Source organism: Petaurus breviceps, unplaced genomic scaffold (assembly GCF_028583685.1).
Source record: "Petaurus breviceps papuanus isolate PSGF00001 unplaced genomic scaffold, PetGlider_PUasm1.0 221, whole genome shotgun sequence".
NCBI lineage: Eukaryota > Metazoa > Chordata > Mammalia > Diprotodontia > Petauridae > Petaurus > Petaurus breviceps.
Window position 1 is genome coordinate 11,890,886 of NW_027185877.1, and position 16,314 is coordinate 11,907,199.

General features: G+C 36.9%; 1 protein-coding gene and 1 pseudogene across 6 annotated transcripts in view; both read left to right on the forward strand.

The window, feature by feature from the left end:
• Positions 1–16,314, forward strand: part of TMTC1 (transmembrane O-mannosyltransferase targeting cadherins 1) — a 340,352-nt gene that overhangs the window by 283,486 nt on the left and 40,552 nt on the right. The window lies entirely within an intron of this gene.
• LOC138166316 (peroxiredoxin-1 pseudogene) lies at positions 10,523–14,141 on the forward strand (annotated as a pseudogene).

Sequence of the window (16,314 nt, forward strand, 5' to 3'; positions counted from 1 at the left end):
TGTAAGCTTTTGGATAATTTTAAGAGAAAATGAGAATTTATGGGATCATAATCTGGTCCTATGTCAAAAGGTCATGATGTTTTTATCTTTCACTTTTTAGAAGTGATATTATAGTGCTTTCAAACATATCTTTAAAAGTAATCGAAATATTGAAAGTTATTTTCTTTACAACTTTTGGACATTTTCAAAAATAACATCCGAGAGTTGAAAAAGGCATGCCCAACTCCCAAGGTGGGGATAAAAACTCAAGGACTAGATGAATTACATGTGGAGGTTGCATTATTTTAAAGACAGGAAGGAAACAAGCATTTATTGAAGGCCTGCTATATGCCAGGCACTGTGGCTAAGTGCTTTATAGGTATTATCTCATTTGATTCTCACAACAACCCTGGGAGGTAGGTGATATTATTATCCTTTTAGAGGTTAAGTGACTTGCCCAAAGTCATATAGCAAGTAAGTGTCTAAGATAGGATTTGAACTTGGGCTTTCCTAACTATCAACTGCACTAACTAGCTGCCTAAAGAAACCCACATAAATCATTGGCCTTTCTATAGATAATCAATGCAACCTGGCAAGAAAAGATAGAAAGAGGGGGTGGAGGGGCGGCCAGGTAGCACAGTGAGTAAGAGCACCGGCTCCAGTGTTGAGAAGACCTGGAGATCGAATCCTGGGCTCAGACACTTAGCACCCACCCAGAAACACCTGGCCGTGTAACCTTGAGCAAGTTACTTAACCCCAATTGCTTAGGAGAGGCCAGGTGGCTCAGCGAGTAAGAGCACCGGCTCCAGTGTCGGGATGACCTGGATCAAATCTGGGCTCAGATACTCAGCACCACACCCAGAAATAACTGGCCGTGTAACCTTGAGCAAGTTACTTAACCCTTATTGCTTTAAAAAAAAAAAAAAAGAAAGAGGGGGTGGAGACAAGATGGCGGAGTAGAAGCAGGACCACCCCACTGCTCCGGCTTCCACCCTCCCCAATCCATGTAAAAAGGGGACTCTAAATAAACTTTAGAGCTTCAGAATGTCTATGTATGAGGGTATATAGGCATATGAATACATATGTGAATATGTGTATATATGTTTACAGGTATACATAGATAGAGGGCACAGGACCAATTTAACAGGAAGGGACGATACTTAAAAGGTGAAATTAAGAGGTGAGAGAGGAATATAATGAGAGGAGACAGGGAGAGACAGAATGGGGTAAACTATCTCATATAGAAGAGACAAGGGAAAATGGTTACAATGGAGGGGAAGAATAGGAAGGCAAAAAGGAATGGGTCAACCTTATTCCCATTGAATTTGGCTTGGGGAGGGAATGAAATACACACTAAATAGGGTATCTCACCCTCCAGGAGAGTAGGGGGAGAAGGGTATGAGAGGGGGGATGATGGAAGGGAAGGCAGACTCGGGGGGAAGGAAGTTGGAAGCACCCACTTTTGAAAAGGGATGGGATTAAAGTAGAGAATAGAACAAGTGGAAGGTGGGATAGGAGGGAGGGAAATATAGTCAGTCTTTTACAATATATCTACTATGTTATTGTTTTGCATTAGCCACACATATACAACCTATACTGAACTGCTTATCTTCCCAGTAAGGGTGGGTGACAAGGGAGGAAGGGAATGAATCTGGAATTCAAAGTGTTAAAATCAAATATTCAAATATATATATGCATATGTGTGTGTGTGTATATATATATATGTACTATTATTAATACTATTTTACATGTAATTGGTAAATAAGATATACAGGCACTAGGGCATAGAGATCCAGTGGGAAAGACGAAAGGGGTATGGGAGAAAATATGGGAAGGAGCAGATTGGAGGAGGGGATATCCTGTGGGACTGCTATTTTGGGGCAGTGGGTAGGGGAAAAACGGGGAGAAAATTTGTAACTCAAAATATGGCAGAAATGAATGATGTAAATCAGAAGTTAATAAAGCATTTAAAAAAAAGGATAGAAAAAAGTCATTCAGAATGACTATAGACTATAAATATACAGTAATTGTATGAATAAAACTACAAATTATTCTTTTGTAGAGTTCTAAGTAAAGGGAATAATATTAATTGATGAGGACTAATGGTTGAGCCAAACTAATGTGATAAAAATAGCAATATTACCTAAATTAACTTATTCAGTATCATACCAATCAAACTACCAAAGGGTTACTTTATAGAGCTAAAAAAGTTCCCATGAAAGAAAATAAAATCAAGAGTGGCAAGGAAAATAATGAAAAAAAAATTAGGAGGGCAAACAATAACAGATCTCAAAAGTACACTACAAAGCAGTAGATGTAAAAAACTATTTAGTATTGCTCCCTGTAGCAGCAAGCACCCTAGCATACCCAGGGTGGCTGCCAATACAGGTTCTTAGATCTGCTTTTCTAAAGGAAAGCAACTCAAAATGGGTTAACAGTCTTGCTTTAATCAATCCAACATATCATTTACCTAGTTCAGGGGAAAAAGTCAGCACCCCAATCTTCAGAGTATACAGAGGTTACAAGCAAAAATTACAAGAAGATAGAGAAACAAACAGGTCATGCAGACAGGCCTCTAACTGTCCAACCATTACATCTATACCTGAACAGTTACCAGAGAGGGTAGCATCAACATCTGTTTTTTTCAAAGCCAGGGGCCTCTCAACGGCTGCCCAGTCTCATCTGGTCAAATCACACAACACTTCTCAAAGTGAGCCACAAAACAAAGCTTCACATCAGGGATTATATAGCCTTCTCCAGGCTTAGAGAATGTAACAACCCTCTTGACCCACTGCCCAATCACAAAGTATCTCCTGGAAAAAACAGGTTCCAGGTGCACTTAAGCCAATCAAATCGCCTAGAGGCAGGGAGGATCTTACACAATACAATCTTAGAAAGATGGCAACAACATAAATTTACATTACCATTACACTCCCCCATTGAGTGGTTTGCTCCTTGGAAATAAACAAAAAATTAGTATACATTTTTATATACTTACATATGTTATATCTCCTTTTACTAGATTTTGTTAAATTTAGTTCCTCAAGGAAAAGGGTTATTTTCATTTTTATTTTTGTATCCCTACTGCCTAGAACAGCACCTGGCACATAGGACATGCTTTATAAATGCTTATTTATTGATTAGAAACCCTTTCAGTTACAAGATGCTATGTTTTAGTTTCTATGATTCTAAAGTACTGTGACAGGAAGTAAGAAAAGTAAAAAGTCACAAGAAAAGGGGTTGGTAACAGTGTTAGGACAAGAGATATTAGAAGAGAAATTAGGAATTATCCTGTTTTAGGAGGTATAATCAATTGAAATATTATGTTACAAAAGTAGGAAAATTAAATCACTTTGGTACCCCTGATGATTTCTTCTTTTAGGTAGCATTTTATTTTTCCCAATTACATGTAAAAATAATTTTTAACGTTTTTAAGTAAAATTTTGAATTCCAAATTTTCTCCCTCCCACTCCCCATCCTTCCCTCCCCCCCGGACCTCCCTCATTTTTAAAAGAGTAAGCAATTTGATATTAGATTGTATATGTGCAATCATGTAAAAAATATTTCCACCTTAGTCACATTATGTAAGAAGAAACAGAACAAAAGGAAAAAACTACACAAAAAAGTAAAAAAAGTGAAAATAGTATGCTTCAATCTGCATTCAGACTCCATCAATTCTTTCTCTGGATGTGAATAGCATTTTCTATCATGAGTTTTTTGGAATTGTCTTGGATTATATTGCTCAGAAGAGCTAAGTTGATCATAGCACAATATTGCTGTTGTTGTTTACAATGTTCTCCTGGTTCTGCTCACTTCACTTTACATCAGTTCAAGTAAAACTTTCCAGGCTTTTTCTGAAATCTGCTTGCTTGTCAATTCTTATAGCCCATCAATATTTTATTACATATCTGCAACTTGGCTGAAGCCATTGTTGAATTGTTGTGAAGCCAGTTGATGGACATCCTCTCTATTTCCAATTCTTTGTCACCACAGAAAGAACTGCTGTAAGTCATTTTATACATATAGGTCCTTTTCCCTTTCAGATGATTTCCTTGAGATACAGACTTAATAATGGTATTGCTGGGTCAGAGGCACATTTTGATTGCCCTTTGGACATGGTTATAAATTGCTCTCCAAAATGGTTGGATTAGTTTACTACTCCATCAACAGTGCCTTAGTGTTCTAATTTTCCCTCATCCTTTCCAACATTTATTATTTTCCTTTTCTGTCATATTAGCCAATCTGATAGGTGTGAGGTGGTACCTCAGAGTTGCTTTAATTTGCATTTCTCTAATAAATAGTGATTCAGAGCACTTTTCATGTGACTATAGATAGCTTTGATTTCTTTGTCTGAAAACTGCCTGTTCATATCCTTTAACCATTTATGAATTAAGGAATGGCTTGTATTCTTATAAATTTGACTCAGTTCTCTATGTGTTTTAGAAATGAGGCCTTTATCAGAGACACTTACTGTAAAAAATTATTTCTCAGCTTTCTTCTTTCCTTATAATCTTGGTTGCATTGGTCTTGTTTGTGCAAAAAAATTTTAATTTGATATGATCAAAATGACATGATCTCTATCTCTAGTTTGGTCATAAATTCTTCCCTCCTCCATAAATCTGCTTTCCTTGCTCTCATGATTTGCCTTTCATATCTAATTCATTTACCCATTTTGACCTTATCTTGGTATATGATGTAAGATGTTGATCTAGATTCTGCCAAACTGCTTTCCAGTTTTCCCAGCAGATTTTGTCATAAATTCCTATCCCAGAAGCTGGGGTCTTTGGGTTTATCAAAAACTAGATTACTATGGTCATTTACTACTATGTCCTCTGTGCCTAATCTATTCTGCTGATCCACCACTTATAGCCATTTCTTAGCCAGTACCAAATACTTTAGATTATCGATGCCTTGTAATATAATGTTAGATCTGTTATTCCGTGGTCACCTTGCTTTTTTATTTTCTTCCATTAATTCCCTTGATATTCTTTACCTTTTGTTCTTCCAGATGAATTTTGTTATAATTTTTTCTAGCTCTATAAAATAATTTTTGGTAGTTTGATTTGGCATGGCACCAAATAAGTAAATCAATTTAGTAGAATTGTCATTTTTTTATATTAGCTTGGCCTACTCATGAGCAATTGATATTTTTCCAGTTGTTTAGAGATGACTTTATTTGTGTGAAGTGTTTTCTAATTGTGTTCCTCATTTGGTCTTGGCAGATAGACTCTCAAGTATTTTAGATTGTCCACAGTTAATATTTTAAATGTAATTTCTCTTTCTGTCTCTTGCTGCTGGACTTTGTTGATCACATATGGAAATGTTGGTGATTGATGTGAGTTTATTTTATATCCTGCAATTTTTCTAAAGCTGTTAATTTTTTCAAGTGGTTTTCTTAGTTGATTCTCTAGGCACACCATTTGCAAAGAGTGATAGTTTTGTTTAATCATTGCATAGTCTAATTCTTTCAATTTCTTTTTCTTTTCTTACTGCTAAAGCTAACATTTCTAGTAGAGTATTGAACAATAATGGTGATAATGGGCAAATAGTATTTCATTCATTCAACTACCTTTTAATTTGATTCTGTAGGATTCTCTAAGTATACTATCATTTCATCTGCAATGAGTGATAGCTTTGCTTCTTCTTTGACTATTCTAATTCCTTCAATTTCTTTTTCTTCTTATTGCTAAAGCAAACATTTCTAGTACAGTACTGAATAACAGTGGTGATAATGGACATTCTTGTTTCACCCCTGGTCTTACTGGAAATGCTTCTAGCTTATCCCCTTTACATGTAATGTTTGATGATGGTTTTAGATAGATGCTACCTATCATTTTAAGGAAGACTCCATTTACTCCTATTCCCTCTAGAGTTTTTAATAGGAATGGGTGTTGTATTTTGTCAAATGCTTCTTCTGTATCTATTGGGATAAATCATATGATTTCTGTTAATTCTGTTGTTGATATGGTCAAGTATGCTGATAATTTTCCTATTGTTGAACCAGTCCTGCATTCCTGGAATAAATCCTACCTGGTCATAGTGTATTATCCTTGAGATAAGTTGCTGTGTCTCTTTGTTAATATTTTATTTATTTTTTTTTGCATCAGTATTCATTAGGGAAATTGGTCTATAGTTCTTTTTTTTCTGTTTTGGCTCTTCTTGATTTAGGTATTAGCCCCATATTTGTGTCATAAAAGGAGTTCAGTAGGTCTCCTTCTTTTCCTACTTTTCCAAATTGTTTATATGGCATTGGAATTATATGTTCTTTAAATATTTGGCAGAATTCACTTGTAAATCCATCTGACCCAGGGGATTTTTTCTTAGGGAGTTCATTGATGAGCTGTTCAGTTTCTTTTCCTAAGATGGGGTTATTTTAGTATTCTATTTCCTCTTCTATTAATCTGGGCAATTTATATTTTTTGTAAATATTTATCCATTTTACTTAGATAATCAGATTTATTGGCATAAAATTGGGCAAAATGGCTCCTAATTATTGCTTTAATTTCCTCTTCATTGGTGACAAATTCACCCTTTTGATTTTTTGATACAGGTATTTTGGTTTTCTTCTTTCTTTTTTAAAAATAAAATTAACCAAAGGTTTATCTGTCTTATTGGCTTTTTCATAAAACCACGTATCAGCTTAATTATTCCAATGACTTTCTTGCTTTCAATTTTATTAATCTTCTTTTTGATTTTCAGCATTTCCAATTCAGTATTTAATTGGGATTTTTTTCTAGCTTTTGTAATGCCAAGTTCATTGTTATGCTCTTTCTCTGTTTTATTGATGATACAAATTTACAGATATAAATTTCCCCCTATTTAATGCTTTGCCTACATTACATAAATTTTGGTATGTTGTCTCACTATTTGATTCTCTTTGGTGAATTTATTAATTGTTTCTATGATTTGTTCTTTGACCCACTCAGATTATTTTGTTTCCAATTAATTTTTAATCTCTCTAAGGCTTTTTAATTAAATGTAATTTTTATTACATCATGATCTGAAAAGAATGCATTTAATATTTCTGCTTTTCTAGTTTTTCTGCCCTAACATATGGTCATTTGTGTGTGTGTATGTGTTGGTGCCATGTACTGCTAAGAAAAAGGTGTATTCTTTTGTATCCCAATTCAGTTTTCTCCAGAGATCTATCATATCTAACTTTTTAAAAATTCTATTTACCACCTTAATTTTTCGTGTTTATTTTGTGATTAGATTTATCTAGTTCTGAGACAAGAAAGTTGAGGTCCCCTACTAGTATAGTTTTACTGTCTATTCCTCCTGTAATTCATTTAACTTCTTTAGAAATTTTCATGCCATACCATTTGGCAGAAGAAGTTTTAGTATTGATATTACTTCATTGTCTATGGTACCTTTTAGCAAGATGTATTTTCCTTCTTTGTCTCTTTTAATTAGATTTTTGCTTTTCCTTTGTCTGAGATCATGATTGATACTCCTGATTTTTTTTTACTTCAGTTGAAGCATAATATATTCTGCTTCAGCCTTTTACCTTTACTCTGTGTGTTTCTTTGCTTCAAATGTGTTTCTTGTAAACCGCATTAAGTAGTATTCTAATTTTTAATCCACTCTGCTATCCAATTCCGTTTTATGGAGAGTTCATCCCATTCCCACTCACAGTTAATGTTACTAATTCTTTATTTACCTCCATCCCATTTTCTCCCTGTTCGTACTTTTTCTCTCTCTCTCTCCTTTCACCTTGTCCTTCCTCACCAGTGTTTTGCTTCTGGCTACCACCTCCATCAATCTCTCTTCCTCCCTTCTATCAGCTGCCCCCCTTTTTCTTGTCCCCCTCCCATCCTACTTACCTGTAATGTAACATAGCATTCCATCCCCAATTGAGTGTGTATGTTATTCCCTCTTTGAGCCAAATCCAATGAGAGCAAGGTTCAAACAATGCTCACCCCCTTCCCTTTTTTCCCTCTATTGTAATAGGTCTTTTTCACCTATTCATATAATATAATTCATTTTTTATTTTGCCTCTTCCTTTCTTCTACTCCCAGTGTAATCCTTTTTTTCTCCCTTAACTTAAACCCATACCCTCTATCTATGTATACTCTTTCTTTCTTTTTTTTTTTTTTAAGCAATCAGGGTTAAGTAACTTGCTCAAGGTTACACAGCCAGTTATTTCTGGGTGTGGTGCTGAGTATCTGAGCCCAGGTTTGATTCAGGTCATCCCAACACTGGAGCCGGTGCTCTTACTCGCTGAGCCACCTGGCTGCCCCTATATTCTTTCTAACTACTCTAAAAGAGATATAATTCTTTTTTTGTTTTTATTAATTTGTTTATTTACTTTTAGTTTACAAGATTCAGTCCTCCAATCCCTTGAATTAGAGATATAATTCTTAAGAGATACAAGTATCATCTTCCCATATAAGGAAGTTTAACCTTATTAAATAACATTTTTTTTCTTTTCTGTTTATCTTTTTATGCTTCTCTTGAATCTGAAAATAAAACTTTCTGTTTAGCTCTGGTCTTTTCATCAGAAATGTTTAAAAGTACCCTATTTTGGAGCAGCTAGGTGGCACAGTGAATAGAGCACCAGCCCTGGAGTCAGGAGGACCTGAGTTCAAATCTGGCCTCAGACACTTAACACAAAAACTAGCTGGGTGACCTTGGGCAAGTTACTTAACCCCAATTTCCCTGCCCTCCTCCCTCCAAAAAGGAAAAAAAAATGTCCCCTATTTCATTGAATGCCCAATTTTCCCTCTGAAAGGTTAAGCTCAAGTTTGCTAGGTTGTTGATCCTTGCTTGTAATTATTGCTCCTTTACCTTCTGGAATATCATATGCAAAGCTGTCTGATTCTTTAATGTAGGAGCTGCTAAATCCTGTGTAATACTGATTATGACTCTGTGTTATTTGACTGGCTGTTCAGAGTATTTTCTCCTTGACATGAGACTTTTTGAATTTGAATGTAATATTCCTGGGAATTTTGACTTTGGAATCTCTAGGATATCGGGCAGTTTTCTTTGATAATTTCTTGACTTTCAGGTTGTCTAATAATTCTTAAATTATCTCTCCTGGATTTCTTTTCCATGTCAGTTGTTTTTCCAACATTTCCAAAATTTTTTACATTTTATTTTATCTTTTTCATTTTCTCATCTTGTTTCTTGATGTCTTATCAAGTCATTAGCTTCCACTTGCCCAATTATAATTTTTAAGGCATTATTTTCTTTAGTTAGCTTTTGCACTTCCTTTTCAATTTAGGCAATACTTTTTAAACTTTTTTTTCTTTTTGGAGGAGGGATGGCAGGGCAATTGGGGTTAAGTGACTTGCCCAAGGTCACATGGTAGTAAGTGTTAGGTGTCTGAGGCTGGATTTGAACTCCAGGGCTGGTGCTCTATTCACCTAGCTCCCCTTAGCCATTACTTTTTAAGGAGTTATTTTCTTCATTGGATTTTTGTACATCCTTTTCCATTTGACCAATTCTACTTTTTAAGTCGTTGTTTTCTTTTTCTAAGTTGTTAATTCTTTTTTTTTCCCATTATTCTCTTGCTTCACTCTCATTTATTTTCCCAAATTTTCTTCAATTTCTCTGAATTAACTTTTTAAATCCTTTTTTAGCTCTTCCAGGAGTTCTTTTTGGGCTGGAGACTAATTCATATTTCTCTTTGAGGCTTTGAATGTAGGTGTTTTGACACTGATTTGAGATTAAAATGAAATGAGACACTTATGGAACTTTTAGCCATTAAAAAAGATGTTTCCTTAATCATAGGATGGAAAAGATATGCACAGAGTGAAGCCAAGATAGTAGAGTAGAGGTAGCAACCCAGCCAATCTTTCTCAACATTCCCTTCAAACAACTTTAATGTGTTAAATTGAATTTTGTAGTGACAGAGCCAATAAAAGATCAGAGTGAGACATTTTTGCAACCCAGGGAACCTTAAGAGATTGACAGGAAAGGTCTGTGATACCAGATTGGGGCTAAGTTGGAGCATACAAGGTGGCAACACCAGTGATATGTCTTGTAGAAACCAAGAGCAACAGCAACAGCAGCTTCAGGAAATGAAACCAGAGACATTCTAGGGCAGAAAGGAGCACTTGTACTTGTGGCTACAGGGTAGCGGGGAAACAGGGGACCTGGCTACAGTTCAGATGCCAAGAGAAGCACTAACACTTGTGGTAGCAGGGAGCAGAGGCCCTTTCTAGGACAACACTCCCTTGCTCTGTATCTTGTTATGTCAGACCTGAATTCAGAGAGGCTGCCTGAAACCCAGAGAGGAGCTTCAGGCCCAAATCTCCATTTCTCTGACTTAATTATAGGGGGGGGGAATTCCCCATTTTCATCCCAAGATAACCCCAGAATTCCCCTGGTCCCTTGGGACTTCTCCTATATCTTCCCCACTAGCGTGGGGGCTCAGCTAAAAGGTCCCTTTTAAAACCACACATACTTTATTTGCCCCACGTTGGGGCAAATTTATTGTGACCCCAAGATTTCTAGCTGAGTCTTACCTTTCCTAGGTCCTCAGTGCACATGCTGGCCATGTCCTGCGTGGTCTTATGAAGGAGAAGTCAAGTCAGTGGAAATGGAAAGAGGTACAGCTTTATTGGCAGGACAGGCGTGTTGTTACATCTCTCCCTCTATCCTCTAGCCCCCTCATGTTTCAGCCCTTAAATCTCCAAAGTGCACTTGCAGAGCTCATGGACAGCTTGTGAGGGAAGGTAGGGGGGCACTAGTCAGAGAACAGGGAGGCTGTGTCTAGAACAGCTTGCATACTCCTGCGCACTTACCCTTAGTCCCCGAGATAATCTCAGGGTAACAGGTTACATTGCGTGACAGCACACAATTTGGGCGCCTCGGCTCTTCCTGGAGGTTAGGGTGCCCTGACGACAGATGAGATCAGCACATATTACTGATTGCTCTGTATCTTGTTATGTCAGACCTGAACTCAGAGAGGCTGCCTGAAACCCAAAAAGGAGCTACAGGCCCCAACAGGGAAGACCAAGAACAAATTCAGAAGACGACAACAAAGTGAAAATGCTACAAACAAAGCCTCAAAGAATAATGGAAATCGGACACAAAATCAACAAGAATTCCTGCAAGAGCTAAAGAAAGAGATGAATGGTAGAGAAAAAAAACTGGGGAAAGAAATGAGAGTGATGCAAGAAAATTATAAAAAGAGAATTAACGACATGGTAAAAGAGACAAAAAAACTACTGAAGAAGATAACTTAAAAAACAATTGATGAAATGACAAAAGAGGGACAAAAATTCACTACAGCAAAGAATTCCTTAAAAATCAGAATTGTCTAAAAAGGAAAAAGAGGTAGAAAAGCTAAGCAAATAGTTCCTTAAAAATTAGAAATGGCGGCCCTGGAGTCAGGAGGACCTGAGTTCAAATCTGAACTCAGACACTTGACACACTTACTAGCTCTGTGACTTTGGGCAAGTCACTTAACCCCAATTGCCCTCCCCCCCCAAAAAAAATTAGAAATGGAGAAGTAGAAACTAATGACACTATAAGACACCAAACTTGAGATATCAAGGAACAATAAAATGAAGTCATCTTTAAGGAGAGATAATTTAAGATATATTGGGCTACCTGAAATTCATGATAAAAAAATTCATTATATTTCAAGAAATTATAAAAGAACTGCTCTGAGATCTTAGCTTCAGGAGGTAAAATAGAAATTGAAAGAATCCACCTCCTGAGAGATCCCAAAATGAAAACTCCCAGGAAAATTACAACCAAATTCCAAAGCTCCCAAATCAAGGAGAAAATATTGCAAGCAGCCAGAAAGAAGCAATTTAAATATCACAGAGCCATAGTCAGTCTCATACAATATTAACAATTTCCACATTAAAGGAGTGGAGGTCTTGGATCTTGATGTTCCAGATGGCAAAGACCCTAGTATTACAATGAAGAATCATCTTCCAAGCAAAAATGAATATAAACCATCAGGTGAAAAATGAATATTTAATAAAATAGAGGATTTTCAAGAATTCCTGATGAAAAAACCAGAGCCACATAGAAAATCTGATATTCAAACATGACTCATATATAAAAAAAGTGAACATGAAAGGGTAATCATCAGGGACTCAATGGAGTAAAACTATTTATATTCCTTTATGGGAAGATGATGTATATAACTGCTAAGAACTTTACTATTTTTAAGGCAGTTAGAAAGAGTCTGCATAGAAAGAGGCCATGGATGTGAGTCTATTATATAGGAATGAATTTTTTAAGGAAAGGGTTTTAAAGAAAGGGGAATGTTATGGGAGAAGGGAGAGGAAGAATGGGGGAAATTATTTCATATAAAAGAGGAGTACAAGCAAAAGCCTTTACAGTGGAATGGAAAAGGGGCTATCTTACTGGGAAGTAGGAGGGGAAGGAAATAAGAGAAATAAAGACAGTGATAAAAGGAAGGGCAGATTCAGGGAGGCATTCATCAGAAGCAAAACAGATTTTGGAGAAAGGACAGGGTAAAAAGAGAAAGTGATAGATAAAGAGAAAAAATAGGATGGAAGGAAATACACAGTAATCATATCTGTAAATGTGACAAAATCACACATATAATTGAAATGAATCACAATGAACTAAAAACCAGAATTCAACAATATGTTGTTTATAGGAAACACATTTGAACTGGAAAGACAACACACAGAGTTAAAATAAGGGGCTGGACCCTGCCGTCCCTCAGCCTCTCCTGAGATCATGCGCTCCTTCCAGTTCTCCAGCTCCTCCTCACATGTTCGTTCTTCCTCTGTACTAGTCTGCGGAGCGTCACTGTTACTGTCAACACATCAGCTGGAAATGCCAACATTGGGTACCCAGCTCCCAATTTCAGAGCTACCACTGTTATACCTAGTTGGCAGTTCAAAAACTTTCTGACTACAAAGGGAAATACGTTGTGTTGTTCTTCTACTCCTTGGACTTCACCTTCATGTGCTCCATGGAGATTATTGCATTCAGTGATAGAGCTGAATAATTTAAGAAACTCAACTGCCAAGTTATTGGTGCTTCAGAGGATTTGTATTTCTGTCATCTTGCCTGGGTCAGTACAGTCAAGAAGAATGTTAGACTAGGAGTCATGAATATCCCATTGTTGTCTGACCCCAAACATACCATTGCCCAAGATTATGGGGTCTTAAAGGCATATGAGGGAATTTCACTCAGGGGTCTCTTCATCATTGATGAGAAGGGATCCTTCACCAGATCATCATCAATGACCTTCCTGTGGGCCACTCTGTAGATGAAAATCTTCGGCTTGTCTAGGCTTTCCAATTCACAGACAAACATGGTGAAGTGTGCCCAGCTGACTGGAAATCGGGGAGTGACACCATCAAGCCTGATGTTCAGGGGAGTAAGGAATACTTCTCCAAGCAGCAGTGAGCTGTTCTCTGCAGCCAAGGATGGTTCCCCCTCACCCCCACCCATGGGGCCTGCAGACTCACTAGCTACTGTCTGCAGAACAAATGTGCTTGATCTTCCCCAACCTTTTAACTGGAAGTCCTTTATAGCAGGAGCCCAGAAGGTGTGGGGTAGCTGGGCATGCCCTCTGCTGGTGGGTCCTGATTCGTTCAAATCATTCCTCCCTCCCTCAGGGCATCAAGCTGGCTGAACCTGCCAGCTCTCTCTCACTCTAAATGACCAAGTGCTGTGTTAACAATGTTTGTACCATAGTCACCTCTTTGTGCTGAAGCCCATCTCATGTTTTGTAGCTCTTTTAAACTTGTTCTAAGGGGAATAAAATAGGGGGCTGGAGCAACATATATTATGCTTCACTTGAGGTTAAAAAAAAAGGCAAGGGTAGCAATCATGATCTCAGACAAAGCAAAACCAAAATTAGACCAAATTAAGAGAGATAAACAGAGAAAATACATTTTGCTAAAAGGTACAATAGACAATGAAGTGATACCAGTACTTAATATATGTGTACTGAATGGCAGAGCATCCAAATTCTTAAAGGTACAAAGAAAACAAATACAGCCAAAATTAGAAGGAAAGCAGAAAGTTGGAGAAAAATTTAGGAGCAAGTTTCTCTGCTAAAGGTCTCCTTTCTCAAATATATAGGGAAAAGAGTCAAATTTACAAAAATAAGAGCCATTCTTCAATTGATAAATGGTCAAGGAATATGAACAGGCAGTTTTTGGAAGAAGAAATCAAAGATATCTATGGTCATATAAAAATACTTTAAATCACCAGTGATTAGAGAAATTCAAATTAAAACAACTTGGAGGTACTGCATCATCCCTATCAGATTGTCTGACATGACAGAAAAGGAAAATAACAAATGCTGGAAGGAAGGTGGAAAATAGAGACATTAATGTACTATTGGTGGAGTTGTGAACTGGTCCAAGCATTCTGGAACTATGCCCAAAAGCCCCTTTGATCCTTTGACCCTACAAGGTCAAAGCAATACTACTCCCCTAAAGAGATCAAACAAAAAGGAAAGGGGCCTATATGTTCAAAAATATTGATAGCAGCTCTTTTGTAGCAGCAAAGAATTAGAAATTGAGGGGATGCCTGTCAGTTGGAGAATGGCTGAACAAGTTGTGGTATACTGGACTCCTATTGTGGAATATGCAATAATGTGCTCTAGAAATTATGAGTATGGTGATTTCAGAAAAAAACTGGGAAGACTTATTATATGAACTGGCATAGAATAAAGTGAGCAAAACCAGATGATGGTACACAGTAACAGCAATATTGTAATAATAATCAATTGTGAAAAATAGCTATTCTGATCAATACAAGAATCCAAGAAAATTCAGAAGGACTCATGATGAAAAATGCTATCCACCTTTACAGAAAGTACTGATGAACTCTGAGTTCAAATTAAAGTATAATTTTTGCCTTCAAGGAATAAACTCCTTATGTCCTATTCTGCCGGTAAGATGCAGTGTATTCACAGGTATATATAAAATGAAGAGCAGGGAGAGACACTAACAACTAGTGGACTTATAAACATCTTGAATGAGGTGATAGCTGAGCTAGACTTGATGGGACTTAGAAGAATAAGACGGGAATAAGGGAGGCTATTTCAGACATGAGACACAGCTTGTGGAAAGGTATAAAGTAGGATATGGAATGTCACATAAGATGAACATTAATTAGGTAAATTTGCTTGAGCATAGGTTATTTGAGGTAAAATAATCAGTTTGGAAAGGTAAATTGGGGCCAAATTGTAAAGAGATGTCTAGAAATGTCTTCATTTTAGTCTATAGGCAATATGAAACCACTGAAGCTTCTGTTACAACCCTTCCCATCTCTGGTCAAGACTTCTACAGAAACTTTTCCCTCTCACTGTCTTAAGTTGAGGATCTTACCTTATACTCTATCAAAAAGACAGTAATAGAAGTCATTCTCTGAGAATTCTCTCTTGTTCCCTCCCCATCTCCTATTATTCAGACATTTTTACCCACTATTTTCTCCTTTATCCTGTTTCACATGAAGAGGTAGCCTTTCCCCTTGTCAAGACAAACATCTCTACACTCACCCTTAGTTCCATCCCATCTTCTTCAGCATATTGCATTCTTAATTGTCATACACACTGTCATACACACTCTCTCTCCTTATCTTCTGTTTTTCTCTACCTACTGGCTACTTCTTCACTACCTACAAATATACCTATGTCCCACATCCTTACAAAACCTTCCCTTAATTCAACCACTCATGCTAACTGTTACTCCATCACTCTCCTCTCCTCTAGAATGACTCTCAGGAAGGGAAAGAAGAAAGATGTTGGGGAAAATGTTGGCAATGTAAAAGCAAAAAATATCAATAAAACTTTTTTTTAATAGCATATAGTACATTAAATTTATTATTATTCATAAGGTGGTTATCCATCATGTAGATTAGTCAACATCCTTGTTTCTTTTGCTTCACCTGCCTGACAGCCACTTATTATCATTTCTACCATAGAGTGTTCAGAGGAAATCAAAAGAAACATAATCTCCCTCTTAATTATTTTTGCTTGTAGATAACATGTGGTTGGATGTGTGGTCGGAGATGAAGTTGAGACTGCTGGATAAAATGACATTTGGAAGTTGCCCGTTTTGAGATCAAATATCTTATCTCTTAATTCAGTGACTGATACTATCTATATCTGTAGCAGCAAGCACCCTGGCTTCCCCAGGGTGTCTGCCAACACAGGTTCTTGGATCTGCTTTGTTAAAGGAAAGCAACTCAAAATGGGTTAACAAGCTTACTTTAATCAGTCAGACATATATCGTTTACCTTGTTCAGAGGAAAAAGGTCAGCACCCCAAACTTCAAAATATACAGACAGAATTATCAAGACATTAACAGATCAAGTAGACAGCTTTCCAAACTGTCCAACCATTACATCCATACCCAGTCAACATCTGGGTTTCCA